Source organism: Lipophrys pholis (genome assembly GCF_963383615.2).
Source record: "Lipophrys pholis genome assembly, chromosome: 9".
Lineage (NCBI taxonomy): Eukaryota > Metazoa > Chordata > Actinopteri > Blenniiformes > Blenniidae > Lipophrys > Lipophrys pholis.
In genome coordinates, this window is record NC_137639.1 from 29,903,675 (window position 1) to 29,919,482 (window position 15,808).

General features: G+C 43.7%; 1 protein-coding gene across 1 annotated transcript in view; it reads right to left on the reverse strand.

The window, feature by feature from the left end:
* satb1b (SATB homeobox 1b) overlaps window positions 1–3,495 on the reverse strand; it is a gene marked incomplete at its 5' end in the record, with an annotated part of 80,618 nt that extends 77,123 nt beyond the window's left edge. Inside the window, one exon of the mRNA XM_080472111.1 lies at window positions 3,174–3,495. The remainder of the gene's footprint in view (window positions 1–3,173) is intronic.
* Between the last annotated feature and the right edge of the window lie 12,313 nt (window positions 3,496–15,808).

Below are 15,808 nucleotides of genomic sequence, written 5' to 3' on the forward strand. Positions count from 1 at the left end.
TGGCATGTCGGGGGGGGGGGGGTTCTTACATATTTCAGCCCAGGAATGCAGGAGTCATTATCAACTTCTATTTTTTTCTTCTTCTTCTTCTTCTCACAAACTAGTTGCAACATGTCATCAAAAAAAAAAAAAAAAAGTGAATCATTGTTATCGCTCTCGTCTATTAACAATCCACAACAGAGCCATTTCATGGAGAGGAGGCATCATGGCGGGGGAGTGGGGAGCGGACGGATTCCCCAAAGAGCCCACACATTAAAAAAAAAAAAAAAGAAAGAAAGAAAGAAAAAAAAAGCGAGACAGGCCTCTTATTTACTGGCGACAGTCTAATAAATACATTTGCTGGCAGCTAAACAGGTATTTACTCTGCTCCCTACCACAGGTATAATTTCACTGTTTGCTGAGCTGTTATTTTGCTACAGCGATAATTATCGAGGTGGTAAAGGAAGACGATTAATGGTTTTAGCCCGAGATATCAGTCTCAGCAAAGTGAGAGAAGCTCGCAAACTCCCAGCGAGGTAAAAGCGTTCAGCGGCGGCGGCGGGGGGGAGTTTTAATAATCTCACTCAAGTTTTTTGGGGGGGTTCGCTTTTAAAAAGCGAAGTGGTGAAGCATGCAGGAGAAAAGAAAAAACAAAAAGAAACCACACAACCTGGTGTCTCCTGTGCGAAGGCTAATTAGTCCCCCGGGGTGGGGGGGGGGGGGGGGGGGGGGGGGGTCACGGGACTCGTGGAGAGTCGGAGCTTCTTTTAAAACAGGTGATCTGCAGCTCCTCTGACTGAAAACCTGACGAACCCAAACGACTTCCTGCCCTTTACACTACGGCGGTACAGTGAACGGGGTTTCGATTAGTCGTAACGAAACCGAGAGGAAAATAATCCGGCGTGTAACGAGGTTAAACCTGCGAGTTAGAGGAAGAAAGGTGGACGGGCCGTGGTGTCCCCCCCCCCCCCCTCCATGAACGTGTTATCGTAACGGAGGGTTTCATTCTGCAGTAATAAGCTCCGACAGATGTGTTGTTTTGTTGTTTGTTTGTTTTTCTGCTGGCAGGCGTACCGTCTCTCAATTCTTATCATTCCTGCCAAGCAAGTTTTGTAGTAATCTTTGGAGAGATTTTGGCCCGAACGGGCCGCCGTAGACGAGCGTCTCACAACCACAAAGTGGAATTTTCTTTGAAAGAGAAAGTGTTTTGTAGTAAAAGACAAAGCGGAGGAGGAGTAAAAACCGAGAGGGTTTTTTTTGTTTTGCTCCGGTACCTGAAAGAACGGAAGGTTTTCTTTTTTTGGGGGTTTTCTTTCCTTTCTTCTCGTGTGTTTTGGTTTTTACAAGAAGTGGCAGCATGAAGCAGGAGAGAGTGTGTGTCCCATAGCTGTCAAACACGCTGGCCAGACAAACCACAGCATCTCCAACTGCCACAGATCTGCACAGATAAAAATGAGGGGTTGGAGAAGAAAAAAATAAAATCACCGCCGCCGAGCCGTAACCTGCTTTTTTTCTCTCTTTTGTTGGTTTTTTTTCTAATTTGCCGTTCACGCAGAGAGCTGCCATGTTTAACCTCATAACTTGCATGTGAGCGAGCGAGCGAGGCGCACGCCCTGACCCACAAGGCTCCGGGTGACTCCAGAATAATTGCACGCCAATTATCTGATCAAGTTTTGTAAATGGTAATTTTATTGGGATTGTTTGGGTTTGTTTTCTGTTTTGTTCTTTTTTTTTTTTACCTGCAATTGACGGGCGAGACGCGTCCACTAATAGATTGATGTAGTTTCACAGATTAAGCCTCATTTTTTTTTTTTCCTCCTTCATCGTCCAGTTTTGCATCGTTACACAGTTTTAAATGAAACGTCGTCAAATCGCATGTTGAGAAAAGACGATTTTAAGTTCATCCAAGGGGAGAAATGAGGTCCCGACCTCGTCGTCCTGCAGTTGTTTCCACTAATACCAACATTAAACGATCTGCGAACATCATCCTCCACAGATCAGACTCGCACCTGGAGGATAAACTCCTGTTATCACCCGAATGCGAGCGTGGAAGCCACTGGCCTGGCTGCTGTGTGAAATGTCAGCTATTTTCTACAGAGGAGCAGAGAAGTGAAACCCTTTAAAAAAAAGAAAAAAAAAAACTGGAAACCACAGAGCACCGCTGCCCACGCACTTTTAAGATGGCACTACATCTTCTCATAACTGTGCTCTATTTTCTGTCACACACACTCACACTCACACACACACACACACATTAAAAGTCTGGTTCTACCTGAAAAACGCTTTATCAGCTCTGTGACAAAAGCAATAAGGACGACAAAACATGTCACACCAAGTCAAGCAGAAAGCCTCGAAAACCATTAAACTCTTGTTATGTTTTTAATTGTTTGTATTTATTTTTATTGTTTTTATCTTGTTGGGCTCAGTCAGTTTTCCCTTTTCTTTTTTTTTTTTTTTTTTTTTTTTTTAGTTACACAAAGTGCTTCATGCCACAGCCATAAAAGTGTTGAAGCAAGTTGACACGTAATTAAATAGTGAGTATATGGAGAGAATAAATGAAGTGGCTCTAATGGCCTAATAAAAAGTAGTAAAAGTAGATGGGCAGTTGGATTCTGCAGTTCTAATAGACATGTCAAGCTGTGTGCTAACAACTGTGATTTGTCTGCACAACACCGAGTGGGAGCGATGGCTGAGGTTGTTCCCCCCCCCCCCATTTATAGAGTCATGCATGTTTCTATTCCAGATACATTAAACAAAAAGAAGAAGACGGGTGATCTTTAAGTGAGGAGCACTTCTCCGCTGAATGAATTAGAGGAGATGACTGGTGCTTAACCTCGCGCATACATCACGAGTGAGCTGCTTATTTGTGCAGAAACGACTCGGGCCCAAATTAGATGGCACCACAAAAAAAAAAAAAAAAAAAAGTTGTGAATGCGTGCATTGAGGATTTCACACGAAGACGTTCAAGAAAAACACATCGTACCTCTTGATGAAATATTAAATCCAAGCAGCCACTTTCTGCTCTGTGTGAGTCTTAAGTGATTTCGAAGAGAAAGTCGTTCTAATTCCAATATAAGCGTTTTGCTTTAATTCTTTTCTGAGACGTTGTAATAAAAAAAAAACAAAAAACGATCGAGCCTAAAAGAGACGCATGTGACAGGATGACAACAAGAGAGTGTGTGCCGGCATCGTACCTTTAAAAGTCAGCAGTCGCTCGATCTCTTGTTTTCCATCAAAAGTTGAAGAACCTCTTCTTCCACCGCGAGAGATCCCAGAAAAAAAGGAAAAAAGACGCAACCGGCTCTGTGGGAAGGAAAAGTGCTTTTGTCTCTAAAAAAAAAAAAAAAAAGATTAAAAAAAGTCAAAAGTCCTACGGATGAGGAGGAAGAGGGAGGGAGGGAGAGAGACAGAGGTCGTCTTGGAGGAAACCCGCACCGGCGGAGGGGTGTCTGTTTGGGGGGAAGCGAAGTTGCGGGGAGCGCACGCGTCGGGATGGAGCGCAGGAAGGGAAAGCGTGCGCTGCGGGCAGCGGGGGGTGATGAAGTACAGGGAGAGGAGAGAGTGGCGGCATGTGAAGGAGGGCTGTGAGAGGGAGAGAGAGAGAGAGAGCGGAGAGAGAGAGAGAGAGAGAGAGAGAGGGTGGCAGGTAAATGAACCGCCCCTCCCCGTTTCTGATGCTCAAATCGATGATTTGCCAGCTGTGGCGCAGCTTGTCTCATTGCCCCACTTTGGTTTTTACAGCCGCTCCTCTCCGACGCGCTGCTCTCCGGGGACGCAGAGAGAGAGAGAGAGAGAGAGAGAGAGAGAGAGAGAGAGAGAGAGAGAGAGAGAGAGAGAGAGAGAGAGAGAGAGAAAAGCCACTGCCAGGAGAGCTCTCACACTCATTCATTTTCATATTTACACGCCACATGTTTGCATGTCAAGAAGAAGAAGAAGGAGAAGGAAAAAAAAAAAAGACTCTGGTAAATAAGTCGACTTCGCGCCGCGGCGCGCGTTTTGCTCCGGATCGAGTCAAAGCCTGTTGTTTTACCAGCGGAGGGGCAACGTGCCAGCTTTCACTCCAACACACCTGAGCGGAATATGAAACCATATAATGCCTACCCCCCCCCCCCCCCCCCACACACACACACACACACACACACACACACACCACCCACCCTCTGTATATACATCAGATGCTCTTACCGTCATAAAAGAGCTGTTTATTAAAAGCAGATGGGTTGATTTGCTTGAAATCCAAAGTGCGCAGAAATATATAGGAGGGTGGGGGAAGAAAGGAGGAAAAAAAATAAAGTTTTGAAGAATAATGAAGTTTGAACAAGACGTGTTAATGCTGCAGTCTGTTCTGTTGCTTGTGTTTGCCGAAAGCTGCTTTTTTCCCCTCCCTCCTCCGATTAATTTCGCCAATTTAAACAAAGCTTTTAGTGGGGAAATAATTATTATTCTGACTATTCGGCGGTGAACATTTTTAATGCGTCGTTGCTGAACTAGACTTTTTTTTTTTTTCTTCCCCAAAAAATTATTTTATAAGTGCAAGCTGTTGCTTTTTATCCTGCAACTTTGGTCCAGGCGTTCAGATCGTTTGATTACGGGCCTATGTAGAAATATAATACAATATAAGAAAAGAAATGAATGCATTTCTGTGAAATTTACGCACCGATTTTTTGTCTTTTCTTGGATTTTCTTTTCTTTTTTTTATAAAGCAGGGCCTGAAGCTGAATCAACATAAGGAAGGCAAAGAGCTTTTATTCTCGCGTACATGTATTTCCGCTATTTTAATTGATTTCCAGCTGTAACTGTATCGACTGGTGCATTAAAAAAAAAAAGAAAAAGAAAGAAAATATATCCAAGTCTGGGTTTTTTTTTTTTTTTTAAACTTGAGTCTATATTTAGAGAAATTCTCAAGTTTCAGAGTGTGTTAAATTGAGCTGAATTGTCTTAATAAAGAACATATTACATGCAGTGAAACGAGAGGAAGAGACGTTTCATTCACTGATTCCTGTTTTATTTTATATACCTCAACGTGCTGCAGATAAATGTTTCCAACAGAAATGAATCAAGAGAAGGAGGGGAAAAAAATGATGAAATAGCTTCATGCGTGGATGAATTTATTGTCTCAGAAGCGTCGTGTGTGTGCGTGTGTATGTGTGTGTGTGTGTGTGTGTGTGTGTGTGTGTGTGTGTGTGTGTGTGTGTGTGTGTGTGTGTGTGTGTGTGTGTGTGAGGCATGATTGACAGTTTGCATCTGCACACAGGCTAACTGCTCTGCACTAGCAGGTGTGCAGGAGCCCACAGGTAATGCAGCTGTTTACTTACAATATGAATGTGTTCCTTTTGCCGGATTTAGCATAATAACACACTGATCCATTTACATTTACACTTAATTTACACATCCCATTGAAAATAGAATTGGTGCAAGGGGGGGGTTAAAAGCGCTCGAAGACACTGACACGACACAACAGATCGTCAGAGCAGAAGTTAAAAGGTTTTGATCTGGAAGAGTCCTGCTATTTATTCGGCCTGTCCACGGCCAGTTTGTGTGTCTGCGGATGATGGCAGAGCAGCAGAGTCTTTATTGTAAGCTCAGACGCACAAATACTTCTCAGAAAAGTTCATTTGTTGTGGTTTTGAGACTCCACAAAAAAGTTTCACTATGAAGTGTCTGAGATCTGCATTTAAGTGTGAGAATGAAAGAAAGAAAGAAAAAAATCTCACACACACACAGAATCTCTGCATATGATTCACACCCGCTCTCTCCTGGGAGACTGAATGGGATTTGAAAAGTTCCAGTAAAGACATTCAAATTTGCTTTCTGCGTCATTATAAATTCATGCTAAGTTGGGGATGTTTTCATCATTACGGACAACAGCTGGTGATTTCAATGCAGCCTCTTGTTTTATCCAACAATTCATGTTACTCCCCCGCCCCCCAACATGGGCTGCAGTTGTCCCCTCGGCCACAAGGGGGACCAGTGAGTCTCCTGCTGAGGGGGAGAGCCTGATGAGAGGACAGCTCATAGTGACCTCCCTGCATGAGTCTGCACTCGTACTTTGGCTTTTAATACGCTGCCACCCGATTGGTTGTGCCAATACTTGTGATTGAAAGAACAACAAACCCTGACCTTTGCGTTCAGACGCCGGGAAACATTATTAGTGCGAGAGAGAGAGAGAGAGAGAGAGAAGAGAGCCGTGGACGCCTTCCAAAACGTTAATGCAAATTGTTAATGCGCGACGACGCCACTGAAGCATAAAGAGGGCATGTAAAGCACACACACACACACACACACACACACACACACACACACACACACACACACACACACACACACAAAAAGGAACCAAATGTGTGTGAAGTGTAAACAAATCAAAGCAGACCTTGAGCTGAGACGTTTCAATCGTCTGCACTTTTTTTTCTTCTTCTTCTTCTGCTTCTTCTTCTTCTTCTTCTTCTTCTTCCTCTCCCTGAAAAACAATAAACAGCACTTGGAAAATTACAAGGGTTACACACCCCAGAATTAATCTTTCCAACCCATAACTAAATAGAGAGACACACTGTTGCCTCTCCATCAAGTGGGTATATTTTAATTACAGGCTATTGACGACTCAAAGTAATTTGTCTCAGAAAGATGCCCGAGAGCTAAAAGACAGACGTCTCGTCTAAATCTGGAATGCTCCGCCGCTGTTCTTTGGTCCTGTGGTTAGCCCTTTGCAACTTTCCTCGGCAGCTCTTTTTTAGAACCGCTCACCTTTTAAAGATTAACAAGGATTCCCGAGGAGACTAAGGCTTGTCTGTCGGCTTTATCTGGGGGTAAAGCTCTGGATCGTCAGATTCTCTTCCTCCCGCCGCAAACGGGAGTGGAGGTGCGGGGCTCTCCCCCTCCTCCGCCGCCGCTTTTCAGCGCCTGTTTAACATGTGAAAACAGAAGTACTTCACAGGCTCACCTCTCGGATGAGACACTATTAATCGTGGTTTGCGTGCTGCCAAGGAGGACGGCGGAGATGAGAGCCAATCAGGGCAACAAAAGCCGGCCCACGGCGGCGCCGCCGACGCGCGCACGCCTCCAGCTGTTAATGGGATGTCAGTCAGCTGGGCGAAAGAAAACAGCCCCGAAGTGTAATTACTGTCTGGTGTGAACTCTCCCATCAGCTGTGGCAGCTTAATGTCACTTAGTACATTACCGCGCGGGGAGAGCGTCAGCTGAACGAGGGTGGCAGCTGCCCAGATGTTCGGGGACTCGCCGCGACTGGAAAGTTTCTTCGGGTACACTGACGCGTTTTCAACATCGCCCCGGAGATCACCTGTCAATCACTCAGCCGCCGATGGAGACATTTATTTTGTGTGTCCTGGGGCACGTCCAAATAGTCCCTCCTCTCTCCTGTCCTATCCACGTCTCCTTAACCCCCCCCCGGATGACATCACGGGGTTAAGGAAAGGTGTTAGGAAAGGTGATCGCGTTGTTTTGACAATCAGACCACACTTCCACTTGGTGGCGTATTAATAATCCGACGGCGGTGAAGGTTAGTGGCGTCAGCCGTGGTGAAAAAAGTACACATTTCTGAAAATGAACTACATAAAGGTGGTTCCTCTCACTTCCCCCTGAAGCTCTAACCTCTGATATAAAGTCAAATACCTCAAGGTTTGAATATAAATCAAAGGAAAAGAGGAACTAAAGGTAAACGGCTGCCAGGTGAATAAAGAACCAATCAGAGTGAGAATAAGCTGCACTAAAACTTTACTGTGTTGGTTCTACAACATCCAGAACATTCCCTGTTGGGATCTGGGTTCTAGATGATTTCAAGTTGCTCTAGGCAGATTCTTGCTTTGGTAACTTCCATGATCTGCTCCTTTTTCAGTCGTCCTGAGTTTCCCTGAACGCTCCGATGAGCGGGTCCCTTTAAATGTTGTCGCCGCAAGGAATTGTGGGGGAACATGAGCTGGTCTACGAACGTCATCAAAACTGAGTCAGGAAAAGAATTCTGACTCTTACTCAAGTTGATGTTTGTGGGAAACTTTTGTCCAAATTTGCACCCGGATGATTAAAATAAGAGGACGCTCGTCTTGGTGAGCTCCAGCCTTGCGGTGGGGACATCCTCCAGGTTTTAGTTCTTCGTCTCTGTGTCCAGTTTGCATGTTCTCCTTCAGCATGTGTGGAGGGTTTTTACTCCCAGCGAATCTGGTTTCCTGTCATCTTCTGTACCACTTGGGCTCTGTTTACACGACAACGGTTCAACTGAAAACGCACAAGTTTTGTGTTTTTTTTTCTTCAGAAAAGTTCCGTTTTACACTGGAACATTTTCAAAATGGTGTCTGTTTACACGGAAACGGCAGAAACGCTGGAAATTCTGTCGCTAGCATGCCGGGCCAAAAGTTGTCACTGTTGGGTTTTGTTTTTGTTCCTTTTTTTTAAATGAAAAAAACAAATGTGCACAAAACAGAGAACAAACAGGAGAAGTACTTGCTATGGCCGCTGTGTGCACAGCAGCAGCTTTTCAGAAAAGTATGTTCCTCCGTTTCCACGGAGATGGAGTAGAAACATTTTCAAAAATTTCCACCTTGGGAGCCGTTTTCAAAAAGTTGCATTTTCAGTTGCTCCGAACGGCGTTGTCGTGCAAAGACACAAAACGGCATGACATTTTTGTTTTCACTTCAAAACATTGTCAAAATAATGAATGGTTTCAATGAAAAATGACTTCTGTTGCATTTTGTTCCGTTTCTCTCTTCCGTGTTGTTTCTGTGATGTTTTGTTTCTTCAGGGTTTTTTGTTTTTTTTTCTCTTGTATCACTGGTGTCCTGGGGAACTTTATGGGTTTTTAAGGGAGAGGCAAATATAAGCCTTGGCTTCATCCCAAACCCATTTCGGCTACAGATAGTGTAAAAAAAAAAAATAGAAAAAGAAAAATGTGTGCGTGAATGTTTAAAAAGAAACTCAATGCACAAAATTCAACTTTTGCACTGAAACTGTAACAAAAATAAACCGGTCATTCATTCATTCATTCATTCATTCATTCATTCATTCATTCATGTAAACGGCGCCTCAGTTGCAGCTTGTTTTAGTCATTTTTGTCACACTATTGCAACACTTAGTTCCAAAACATCCCCCCCAAAAAAAGAGAAGAAAAGGTGTGAGCAGAACCTGAACTATGATCGCAGCCAGCATGAAAGAAGTTTTGTAGATTGTCTTTTTCTTGGTTGGTTGACGGTTGGGGGGTAAATCGTCACATCCTTTATGACTCAAACTGAGGTCACTTGTACCCCTGAAGTAACGGATCCATCTAAGGCCAAGAATCAAACACAAGTATTCCTACTGGGAGGCAAAAGTGCAAACCACCCCTCCACCGAGTCGCCCATCTAAAGCTCTGACACATGAAGCGATGGAGCATAACGTTCCAGCTGAAGACGGTGATCCTGGTGTTAGGAAACAAACAGATATGAAAGCAATTTATCTGGCGGTCAGTGAACATTTAGTCATTGAAGTTGATGTGCTTGAAGCTGATTGGGAAGATTTCAGTGAGTTTTAAAACCGAGAAACTGTGACGGTCGGATGCACCTCCCAACAGGATTTCAGTTCATTGAAGTGACAAACAAAGGTCCGGCAAATATCGCTGTATTAAATCATACAAACCTGCGAGTATGAGCGACGTCAGCGGTTTGGAGATTCTTCAATATCAATGACAAATCCGCTGAAATATTAAGAGGGAGTGAAAGATAGTCCGTACGACATCAGCAACTTCATCACCAGAGACATTTGGACCAGCAGAGTTCGAAGGACGTTGCTCAGCAGTTTCAATGCTCAGCACGTACCGCCATGCTACATGCTACATGCTAAAAAAGTTCTGGGGCTCATGTAAACATGTTCTAAGGCATGCAAAGGCCTTATTTGATTACACCTGTTTGCACATGTTGTCACTCATGGTCTCATCCGAGTTGAAAAAAACTCACATAAACTGAACGTGCTCATCTTTGCATGCACTTTAGCAGGTTTCCTGCCGGATCTGTTCAAGGTGTGAGGAGGCATGGAGACCAGAGGTACCGTTTAAAATTTCCAGAACCCTGACAGGAGCAACACCTATTTCAACGACTAACAAAACTACTTATTTATCTATTATGTGGTGGCCATCGATTATCCATCCATCCATGAGGTCAGGCTGAACCCTGGACTGGTCACCAGTCCATCACAGCGGAAACGTTTACACCAATTTAAACCCAGAAACCGACGCACACACCGGGAGAACATGCAAAGTCAACACAGAAAAACCTGGCTGGTATTTGAACCTTGACCTTCTCACTGTGAGGTGAGACCGCAAACCACTGCTCCACTATGCCGTCATCAATTAACTATTCTTAATTGATAAGAAAACCAAAGAAAAGCAGAAGTCACCAACTGATTCTGTCAATTAATAAAGAGTTAAGCAAAATGTCAAAGGCTTTCTTGAGCGCAGAAGTTATGTAGGTTCTTTTTAACGGTGCACCAGTCAACTGGAAGGTTGAAATAGGTTCTCCTCTTTGTTAATGAAACAGATAAGAATTTATAGGTCAAATACAAAGAGACGCACAGTGAAATGAGCGTCACCAGTTAACTTCAAACGTATGTTTTTAGGACTGTGGGAAGGCAACCAGAAAAACACAGATAAACCCCCCCGAACAGAGTCAAACACAACACCACCACGCCAGCGTGATAAGAATTGACAATAGCTATTTATTTGGGCTGATCCATCTGAAGCCAGCATTTTGTGAAACACATCGAGGGCCCGTGTGCTGCCGATGTTATGTGTCTGCTGCGTAGTAAACTTTAAATAAAGAGCTTTTATTTCAGTCTGAAAAATAAAATGACTGTATTCCCTTTTGCCTGGGGAGCAGGCAGACAGCAGGTGTTTGAAAACTTCTGGTAAACAGTTCATTAAACCGGCGATACGTTTGCAATGAAACCGGCATTTCTATATATGTTAATAACACAGATTATTTACAACAAAAGCGATGCCACCTGCACACAAGGACATTAAACTCAGATTTCCTGTCATGGCGTCGGGAGGAAAGAGCATGCTCAAGATGTTCCACATCAGCGCCGCGGCGCCGCAACTGCTGGAGAAGGAACGTTTATGCTAAACAGCCTGCTGGTATCCATTTATCCAGCATTTAACCCGGAGCTTGTTCGTGTGGGGCGTGCAAGACGTACGTGGCTGGATGACGGACGCGGCAGCCGGCGCGCCGGAGCCATGGGAGCTGCGGCGACGAGCGGGCCTCCGTGTTCGACACGCGTCTCCGCGCTGCGCCGCCGTCACAGCGAGACACCCTATCTCCTGGAGAGTCTATTAGCCGTGCTTAATTAAACAAATGTGATTAGACGGATCCAAACTCAACACAACCGAATCCGCGGTAAGGAGTCAGCCATGAGGGGCGGCGCGCCGGCGGAGAAAGTGGAGTCACGCTTGGCTCGGCTTTATTAATAGCGCCTATTACACGCTAACGGGCAGCGCGGCGGGCTGAAGGCGTGAGCGATGCGTGCGGGCGTCCGCCGTCTCTGGTCCACTCCTGAAGCTTTGTCAATCACACTTTGGCGCCGACCGCGGGGAAGGGGAACGCAGGATGAGGCGGTAACTAATAAACAGGTTGATTACTGGTAATTTAGAGTGAAACGCGTGGGTGGGATTTAGCCGCGGTTGTCTGTTGTCACCAGGTGGAAGGCGACGTGGAAATTTTCACCAACTTGTGAGAGATGAATCACCGACAGACACGGGAGGATGAGAGAGAGAAACTGAAGTAACTCCGCTCGCTAATATTTCAGGGGGATTTTAACCGTGAGTCATTTCAATTCACCGTCGGGCGTCAAAGTGTGTCAAAAAAATATTATCTGCCACTCAGCTGCACTTTTATTTGTAGAGTTTTTGCAAACTAGGTTAAAGTTTGAACGCTCTGTGCCTCCTGAATCAGATTGTGTGCTCATTACTAAAACCTAAACATCCGGGCCAGCGCGGCTGGAAACAAAGCTCCGTCTGTCTGGGTCCAGATGAGCCACCGCAGGTAGAACAACTGCTGATACATTGTTAGGTCAGCGCCAGTTCAAACTAATGAGACCTTCGCTTGTTTCTTAAAGAGTCCAGGTAATATTTAACCCACTTTCTCTCGATGAAATCGGGCACTGAAACTTTATTCCTCTGGAAAGTCTTCTAATCATCATTTTTATGGACTTCACGGACATTTGCTGTCATTCAGTTTCAAGATTGTCCCATAACTGGACGCACTGGCACTAAAACCTTCATGGTCGGACTTTTATTTAATTATGGATGCATTTAGTTAGTTTTCCATCTTGCATGAAGCCCTTTAAGGAAATTAATAAACTCTCCCCTTAAATATGGATTGTCCAATTGAGTCAAGACGAGACGAGACGAGACGAGACGAGACGAGACGAGACAAGAAGATTTATTTATCATATGTGTAATATAATGAAATCAATGGCGCTACTCTCTTGTGCATTAATAATAAAGTGGCCAAAGGTACACTTAAAAGTACACATACAGTAATATAAAATCAATTAATATAAACATATAAATAGAAAGTTTAAAAGTGTAAAAAGGTAAATAACTGAACGCGCAGACACTTAATTAAAATTCAGCATTTTGGGGATTGGATTGAATCAGGAACCAGGACCGGTTTTATTCATCCAGCTGTTAAAGAGTAGCTCTGTTAAGGGTCTTAGTTAAAGGTCCCACATGAGGGAGAATTCAATTTCTAAAGGTTTTCTAACACTAATATGTGTCCACATAGCCTGTGTTTGAGGCTCCAGAAGTGAAGAAAGTCTGTCATCTCTCTCACTTCTCTCCACCTTTTTAGAGACCATGAGCTCACACAGGTGAATCGGAGATCTTTCCCTTCATGACATCATACGGGGAAATAACCAGTCCCTGCGGTAGTGGAGCTCTGCCGCACCGATATACTGAATAAATTTAGTATAACATGAAAAACCTGTAACAGGAGCAAGCGTTAGCTACTTGGTAGTAATTGGAACAACACATACGACCAAACTAAGTGACAAAGTGACCGACTTCCTTTAGCGTCTGTCGTTGCTGCGAGTAACGGCATATATCAAAATAAGACTCATAAAAGGTATGACACTTTGAAACTTCATTGTAAATGCTGTGTAATGGCAATCGTCAGCACAGCTACGGATTTCTGTCGGGTTGATAACAATAACAACAGCTGAAGGGTCACCAGATAACAGGGAAACCACTTAATCTGAAACACCGGACAGCTGTTTCTGACACAGAAACAGAAACTGCCTGTTCTCAGTAGAGCTCACTAGAGGGACTTTTAGACTGTCACATTAGTGATGGACTGCGTGAACTTCAATAAATTCAAGTGGAAGTGGGGACGGCATATGTGATGAACGAAAACATCCGTGACATCTGAATGGAATTGGCTCCAAGAGAGTAAAGAGCGCTGAGGATTCTTAACGCACAGAGACACAAACATCATCGACAGAAGTGTTTGTGTTCCTCACAAGGCCTATCGGTATCACAGCCTTTTTTTAAAGACTTAAAGTAGAGTGTCATGTCTGGGTCAACTTTAAAGAGTCGAAGTAAGATAAGACATTTCTTGAGGAGTCTCTGCGTGGTTCTGGTTTCCAGAATTCACCTCCCGTTTGAGAAATATTGGTTTTCCATCGAAGGTTCTCGCACCTACGGTTCGGGTTCGGGAATGTTGTGTGATCGGTTGTTCACTCTGTCGATGGTGCCGTACCTTCCGGATAAACTTTTCGAACCAGCTAATTAGCGCCGAGGTATAAATAGGGTGAGCGGCGGTAGTCACCGGATCAAAGTTGGCCACAAATTGGTTTTGCACACTTCTATCAACGTCTGCTGCGAGACGCAAATGTGATTATCTCTTTCTGTCAACGGCAGAGGTCATGTAACCAAAGCAACAGCAGCGAAGTGAAACCGCCCAAACTTATAGGTAGAATTAAATATTACACACTTTGATGACCAGCAGTGACAAAAACATGTCAATTAAAGCCACACTGATGATCCCGCCAACGAACACACACACACACACACACACACACACACACACACACACACACACACACACACACACACACACACACACACACACACACACACACACACACACACACACACACACACACACAGATATAGTTGTGTTGAAATTGTCAACATTAGTTATGTTTTTTTTTTTTTTCTTATCTTCAGGTTTGTGTGATGAAATTAGATGTGGTGGACAGCAGCAACTTAGCATACGGTAAAGGTCGCCGATGTGGTGGAGTCGCAGCGTGCAAAGCGCAGCGCTAACGACCAAGTGTGACGAGCTCGGTGTCGAATGTTGGGGCTGAAAAACACTGCGTGATAATAGCTTACGACCCAAGAAATAAAATTAAAAAAAATAGAGACGTCTGGTGATATTTAGTATAAAAATTTGCTTCAGTTAAAAAAATCACTGACGTGCAGTATCAAGAGATTTCAAAATAAAGGTTTTCTCCTTCACAAAGACGATTTAGACACCCGTGGTAATAAATAGTAATAAAGAGGAACGGACTGACGACGCGTCGACGCTACACTGTTTTCGTTCCGAACTATGTGGCGGTACCGCACGTAATTATATAGGGCAGGTGGACATGATGTAACCATGGCAACGCTCGTAGCCACCACGGCACACCTGTGTTGATGTATCCTGCAAAAGGGAGACAGAGGAAGAGCGCGTAAACCCGAGAAACAAACACAAAATTAATCTTTATCCGACACATCGAGAAGCATGGAAGAGTCACACTAATTAAGATAATTCATTTTTCCAAACACGATGGGGACCTTTCAAGGATATTTCAAGACTTTTCTTTAGGAGTCAGCATAAAAATAATTATATATTTCTTTTATGTATTATAATAGTGTCACATTTTTCCTTGATTCTTCTGTCAATGATTCCAAGTCTAGCTGTCCAAACATAATTAAATCATCTTAAACAGCATATAGCATGTAGCAATATCATGTCTAAAAATGGACACATAAGGTTTCTGTGCACGTTTTTTTTTACTTTTTGGTGAAAAAATGGTTGCCTGGAGATTACCAACATGGATCCCTGAGCAAATAGGAAGAGGATCCGCTATAAAAACATGAGCCAAATGAAGAAAGCAGCCAAAGCTTCTGTAGTTTCAAGTGAAATGGGAGCAAAAGACTTTAGTGTTTAGTGTGATGTTACATATTCAAGAACTTTCACCATTAAATTCCACCCAATAAATACACTTATATTTGGTATTTTCATCATTACGAGAATAGAGACATTGAAATGTGCTTTGATTTTTAACAGTATATAATCCATCTATATATCTTCTTTGCTGCTTTGGAGGTGAACAGCTACCAGTTACCCTCAAATTATCATTTTGGATTGTGTAAAGGTAAAGCGCTAAATTTTTGTTGTGTTTTCTGTGCCTCTTTTCACAACAACGGTACGTGGAGCCTCGGAAAATGCAACTCCCAAGGTGGAACTTTTTAAAAATGCTCAGAGTCCGACTCCTGTTCCAGTGGAAACGAGAGAAAAATGCAACTTTTTGAAAACACTTCAACTCTGTCTCTGTGGAATCAGGGAAAAGGCAACTTTTTGAAAACTCTCTGACCTTGTCTCCTTGGAGACGGACAAAAACGCGACATTTCCGAAACGCTACAACTGCGCATTCGCACCACAACTGCAGTAAATAGTTCTTCTGCACATGGACAAATAAATAGTAACAACAACGTTTCCTCTCGAGTGTCATGACTCCATATTCTCCTGGGACTTCGTACTTTTATTTTGACAGTCACCGTAATAACAATTCAACTTGGTAATCT